The sequence below is a fragment of the Hemicordylus capensis genome, chromosome 3, assembly GCF_027244095.1.
Source record: "Hemicordylus capensis ecotype Gifberg chromosome 3, rHemCap1.1.pri, whole genome shotgun sequence".
Taxonomy (NCBI): Eukaryota; Metazoa; Chordata; class Lepidosauria; order Squamata; family Cordylidae; genus Hemicordylus; species Hemicordylus capensis.
Genome location: NC_069659.1, coordinates 350,015,951 through 350,022,927, shown reverse-complemented (window position 1 = coordinate 350,022,927; position 6,977 = coordinate 350,015,951).

The window sequence follows — 6,977 nt, the reverse complement described above, 5'->3', positions numbered from 1 at the left end:
GTAAGGGACAGGTCGTCCACCTGGCGGCTGGCGGCAACTCTTCACTTTATCCGGTGACTGCCTTATGGCATTACCTGGATTTAGGGCCCTTCCCAGGGGGCTGTTTGTTTGCGCATGAGGATCGGGGTCCCCTTACTCAACATCAATTTCTGGCCATTATTCGGAAGGCCTTGATTGCAGCCAGGGTCCCTGTGGAGGGACTTCCCTTGCATTCAATTCGGATCGGGGCTGCCACCACTGCTACTCGCATGGGATTGCGAGAGGACGCTGTCCAGAGGATAGGGCGATGGAAATCCACAGTAGTCAGGCGCTACATGCACTGAATGGGGTGTGTGTACCGGAACTGATACACTGTTTGTCTTGGCAGGCGCTGGGGGAGTAGCTGCTCCCGTTCGGGTCCTGGTGTGTGGCCATTTGTTGGTCTTTTGGGCCTTCAAGCGGACCAGCACCTCCCACTGGGGCACTCAGTTGGGATTTGGAAGGAGGGCCTCGGTTTACTGGTTGGGCATGCGGGGTATGCTGTGGAGCCAGCTGCTCCCGGCTATCCGGGACCATTTAGCTAGGTTTCCTGAGCCTGATATTATTGTTCTTCATTTAGGTGAGAATGATCTAGGCAGGTGGACTGGCCTCTATCGTTCAGCAAGCCTCTTCCGATCTTGCAGGGTTGGATACCTGGGGTTCGCATATTATGGATTAACTGGCTGCAACGCAGGGTATGGCGGCGGGTGCAGAACGTGCTGGGCATCGAGAAAGCTCGGTGTAAATCTTCCGCTGCCATAGGGAAACTGGTGAGGGCAGCGGGGGGTGAGGTTCTGCTACAGCCTGGGCTGTCTGCCCGTTCTCCTGAGTTGTTTCGCCCTGACGGAGTTCACCTTTCTGAGGTGGGATGTGACCGGTACCTTAGCAACATTCAGAAGGGGCTTGCTGAGTTTGTGGAGAGATATGGGGCAGAAAGGTCAAGCTAGGCTAACCTCCCTGGTGGCAGTAACAGTGCGGGCGGGGTGTTAATTTGAGGGATAAAACATCGGTGAGCACCCTTGGATATTTAAGAGGTGGATTGGTCAATCACTCCTTTGTGGTCTGTGTGGCAAGGGGAGAATTGATTGCCATGAAACCGGCTTCAGGACTTCACCAACCTTTGGGCTGAGCGGTCCGGGGGGTGGGGGGTTGAAAACCTTGAAGTATCCAGATCCTCTCTTACAAAAGGGGGGGTTGGCTTTGAAGGAATTGGGCCGGGTATACCTGCCAGTTTCCCGAGACAGGGTGTGTCGCCCAGTAGGGCGCTGGGTAGGACCTCAGAGTCTTAACCCGGTCCTAGTAGGCCCGTACTGTTCTCTAAGGGTGATTAATCACCTGATGTTCCAGTCCGCCATGTCTTGTTGATCCATTTAATAAAGTTGTGGCCCTCTTACCCATATTAAGTCTACGTGTCTTCTTGGGCTGGGGTCTGGAGACAAGCTTCCCTTATCTTTGCATACCAGACGTTGGAACCGTCTGGGCTTAACACCAATCTAGACCTGTCCTGCTATTTATAGGGCTACTCCATCTTGATTCTTCTGACCATTGGTTTTACATCTATCCAGTTTTGCCCTTTCACCCCCAGGATTCCCCTATCCTGAATGTTTTGATTTCACATTAGGGATAGATGCCCTGCATACTCAATTGAACTGCCTGGTATAGATCAGGATTTACCATCTCAGTTTCCCTCTGGCCTTTGTTTATGAGACCTTTGGTTTAGTAATGTATGCTCCCTTGTTTCCTCCCCATTCTGAGTTATGTTATTTGAGTGCCTCCCCTTTTCCTCCCTTCTCACTTATGTTTATACCTGGCTTTGTCAGGTTGGCTTGTTGTTATTGATGCAGGATGTCCTCAGCTTCCTGAAGTGTAGTATTGTGGGCTCTGTTCCTTTAATACCTGAGGTTATTTACAGTGTGTCAATCTGTGCTAATTGATTTACTGCTGAGTCATCTATCTGCATGCGCACATGCTTGATTGATGACGTCATATACAGCTGTGGAAAATCCTTTCTAGACAGGTATAAATTAGAGAACTTTTCACAAGCATATATACCAGATAATATTGTAAGGCTTTATTTAGCTCTAGGAATGGTTTGGAATGGTATTAGGAATGGTATTAAGGAGGTTTGTATGTAATTTTGTATAAGGGTATCTTCTTTGTGACATATTTATTGTCGAGATTCACTATCGGCTGATTGTATTTATGTTTATTAACAGGCTGATGAAGCTTTGCCCGCGAAACGGCAAGTATCTGGAATAGCCATTCGACTTTGACTTGTTTAGTTTGCATTCCTCCACAGGGCATGCAGTGGGCTTTATCTTTGATTTTTGACATCTTCTGAAACCACGCTCGGCTGGTCTCTACAACTTGCGTGTTTGTTATTGGGAATTTTCACTCCTGAGGATGATACCGAACATTCTCAAACAAGCCAGCACCCCTCTTTTTTTTTGCTCTGCTCAGCTACATCTCTACACATTCAGTTTGTATTCTCCTAAAGGGCGTGAGGGTTAAGTTAAGTGACTGATGACTTCCACGCCCTATTGAAACTACGTTTGATGCGGCTTTTCTGCAATTTGGAACTTCCACTATTGTATGGATGACATTGAACTTTGCCCATTTTATTCAGCAGCCCTATTTTGCCTTGCTGGTCATACCTCCTCTGGAAATTTTGGACTGTTATTGTACATGTTTATATTCTTGTATTTTGTATTATGTGATGGTTTGAATATTATTGTACATATCATTATTCTTGTTCAAATTTTGTGTTTGGATTTATGACTTATGGTTCATGAGTATCGGTAAGTAGAGATTATTTTACTACTAGTATTTTTAAGCCCGTTATAATAACGGGTGCTAGCTTTCCCGCCCGCTTTAAGCGTTCTTCCTTTCTATTGCTTTTTTTTTTTGTCCCTGTCTCTCTTCCTTTCTCTCCTTTCCTTCCTTTTCTTGTTCTCCTTTTCCTTCTATCTTTTTTTTTTGTTTTGTTTTTTATATGTTTTATTCTCTTCGTTATCTTTTTCTCTCTTCTTTCTATAATGGGTGTGTTCTGTGGGGTTGGTTTTTGTGTGTGTGTGTGTGTTTTTTTCCTTTTTCTCTTTTTCTATCTTTTGTTTCTTCCCTTTGTTCTTCACTTTTATCTCTCTTATTTTCCCTTCCTCTCTCTTTGTTTATTTTGTTCTTTTCTTTCCCATCTCTCTCTTTTCTCTGTTTTTCCTTCTTTATTTCTTTTCTTTTCTCTATTGTTCTGTCTCCCTCCCTCATTCCTTGTTTTGTCTTTTGCTGTCTGTCTATTTTTTTGTGTCTGTCTGTCTGTCTCTCTCTCTCTTTCTCTCTCTCTCTTTCTCTCTGTCTTTGTTTTGCACACCCATTGGGAAAAATGAGAGTACCTTCACAATTAGAATTATGCACTGCTTAGTGGCCCCAGAGTGGCTGCACTTTGGAGTGGCTTGCAAGCAGTACATGCACATCTCAGAGCTGTGGATCTCTGCGCAGTATGCAAAGTAGTATTGGAAAGTTCTATAATTTTGAACCATTACAGTCATCTTCACAAATAGGAAATAATTAAGCAGAGCATTAATAAAATATATATGGAATATAACGTATTCCACATGCCATTAGAGTAGATAACCTTGCTATTTCTTCCTCAGCACACTTGAGGCAAAGAGGGACAAACAGAAATGATTAAACAAAAGTCAATGGATCCTTACACTGGGGTGAGACAGAAATCAAGTAGTCAATGTAGTCATTATCACAGGAAAAGAATCAAGCAGTGTTTAATTTCTAAAATGAGACACACAAACTTGTTTGCAAGCTCTGTCCTCCAACCCCAGATCCAATATCCTTTCTTTCCAAGCTTGAGGCCAACTTCACACTAAGCCTTAAAGGTCTAAGTCTTAAAAAAAAATCTTGGCAACCAAACTGGTACACACCTTTTTGGAAAAGAGCCTGGTTTTAGGGAAGTGAGATAGCAAGCAATAGTGCGAGCAGCAATACATTTCTTGTTCTGCCTGTGGAGAAGTGCGCTCTACTAACCCCGAGGGTTTTAAAAATAATAATAATAATAATCCCAAAGCAGGAAGGGGGCGCTTGAAGCCTGCGGAAGGAATGTGTCCCTTACACAAAGGAAATCGCAATACAGTTAAAAACCCAGGTGTCTGTCTATTTCCCGGTGCTTTCTGAGGTAAAAACTAAAGGTAGCTCGTGCAAGGAAAGGCTTGCCCGGGCAGCTGTGACAGCGTTCAAGAGCATTTCTTTGCCACAGATGAACTCGCGGTTTGCGTCCTGCGCTCCCGCTTTCTCTTTGGGGGATTGGTGGAGTCGCCAAAGCAGCAAGTCCCGTGACATCAGCCAAGGGGACTGTTTAGCTCGCGCTGAAATATTCATTACTTGGTAATGAGACGCTCGATGCTGCTGCTGCTATTTCCTCCTCTGGCACGCGCCAAGTGACCAGCCGCCACGTTACATACTTGTTCCGTCTCGCTCCAACAGGCGCAGGAGCGCATGCTTTAGGAGCCCCGCTCCCCGCACACCTTGAGAGAGCTGCCGCCCCCCTTCCCCGCGGGCGGCCGTCGCTCAGGAGGGGAGGTGCCCAAAGTTGTCTGGCTTCTGAAGAGGAGCCATCAGGACTCCTCTGGGGCGCGCGGGGTTGGGAAGGCAACACTCTGCTTCGGGCTCCTCAAGCAAGGAGGAACCGAGGAGGGCGGCAGGATTATTCTGGATTATTCCCTTCCCTCCCCAGCATGGCCGCCCGATTTCCCTTCCCTCAGGTCGCGTCTGCTCAATCAGCGGCCAGAGAAGGTAGAGCTTGGAGAGGGCTCGCTCAGAAGGGGCGACGGCAGGAGAGGAGCTGCAGCTGGCTGAAGGCAGAGGTTGCTGCACCGGCGGTGGTGGAGCGTCGAGCTGCGAGGCTACTTCCTGCCAGGCCCCCGCTTTCCCTCCCCTCCCCAGACGCCTGGTGGGTCGGCGGTCGTGTCTCCCTTGGATTGTTCTGGGCCTGCGCGAAGCGCAGGCCCAGAACAGCCCAGGGAGACAGGGACGCAGATCCCCAACGTTCTAAAGCCACGGACACTCACTTAGGGTTTTATTATAGAGGATTGGTTTATTGTTTCCATAGTTTAGTTGCTTTATATCATTTGTATATATGTTTGCCACAGTCACGGTGGGATTTCCCTTCCCTCTCTTCCTCTTTTTTTGCCGTAAAGTATGAGCATTCTGCCTGTTACCATGACATCTTATGAACCAAAATAGATTTCCTCAGATGCAAATGATTGTTTCTGGCAAAGCCATCAAGGGCACTGTTCCTTCTAACTTAATACTGCAAATTTTAGGTAAAAGTACAACGTTGGGAGCCACAAGGTAAATCTCTCTGTTCCCAAAATTGTTTTAAAAACCCATCTTTCTCTGCAGTCAATGGTTTCCCCTCACTTTTCCTCACTGGCCTGAACAGCCCAAGTACTGTGTAACTCTTCAATTTGTCCCAGGGTAGGTTCCTTTGCAGGATAGTTTACTAAGATCCCTCTATCAGCTTCCTTTTGTTTAATGTCACTGATAAATGGCAGTAAATATTGTGTTTCTTCATGAAGCAAATAGTAGCATTATGTTTGTCCAAAAGTAACCTTCTTTACATTCTGCTAGCTGAAGGGCATGCAGTGTGCTTAGCTAGCTGCTGAGGGTGTGGCACACAGGGTGTATTTCAGGCACACCTGGAGCAATGCCTTGGCACGAGGAAGATCTTTTTAGGCCATCTTTTAAAGCCACCTGTTTATACTTTAATTAAAAAAAAAAAAAAAAAACCACCACCATATTTCTCCCACCGTTTAATCCACTTTGGAATTGTCATGATGAAAATAAAAACATATATACCAAATCTATGTTTAATACATATTATATGTGTTAAACACACACACACACACACACACCTAGATGATTTGTTGAGTGCATCATCACTCCACCTTGTGAATGTCAAATGTTGTGTATACCTGAAGGAGATCAGAGCTGTTGAGTGCACATGTGGGGTATAATGCCCCAATATGCAGCACTTGACACTTTCTTACTTTGAATTGCAATTTGCAAATTTTGCCACTTTGATGGTTACTCCAACCTTTGGACCACTTTGTTGGCTACTACAACTTCTTGAACAATTTGTGAACAAGTAATGGAGCACTGGCCCTAATATAGAGGGTAATCAGGTTTAGTGTGTACTAGTACAGTGATAAATATCATAAGCAATCACAGTATGGCATAAGAACATAAGAACAGCCCTGCTGGATCAGGCTCAAGGCCCATCTAGTCCAGCATCCTGTTTCGCACACTGGCCCACCAGATGCCGCTGGAAGCCACAGGCAGGAGTTGAGGGCATGCCCTCTCTCCTGCCATTGCTCCCCTGCAACTGGTACTAAGAGGCACACCCTTGAGGCTGGAGGTGACCCACAGCCCTCTGACTAGTAGCCATTGATAGACCTCTCCTCCATGAAGTCATCCAAACCCCTCTTAAAGCCATCCAGGTTGTTGGCTGTCACCACATCCTGTGGCAGAGAGTTCCACAAGTGGATCACACGTTGTGTGAAAAAGTACTTCCGTTTGTTGGTCCTAGACCTCCTGGCAATCAATTTCATGGAGTGACCCCTGGTTCTAGTGTTGTGTGAGAGGGAAAAGAATCTCTCTCTCTCCACTTTCTCCACGCCATGCATGATTTTATAGACCTCTATCATGTCTCCCCACAGTCGTCTTTTTTCTAAACTAAAAAGCCCCAGGTGTTGCAGTCTTGCCTCGTAAGAAAGGTGCTCTAGGCCCCTGATCATCTTGGTTGCCCTCTTCTGTACCTTCTTCAGTTTAACAATGTCCTTTTTAAGATGTGGTGACCAGAATTGTACGCAGTACTCCAAGTGTGGCCGCACCATAGTTTTGTATAAGGGCATTATAATGTTAGCCGTTTTATTTTCAGTCCCCTTCCTAATGAT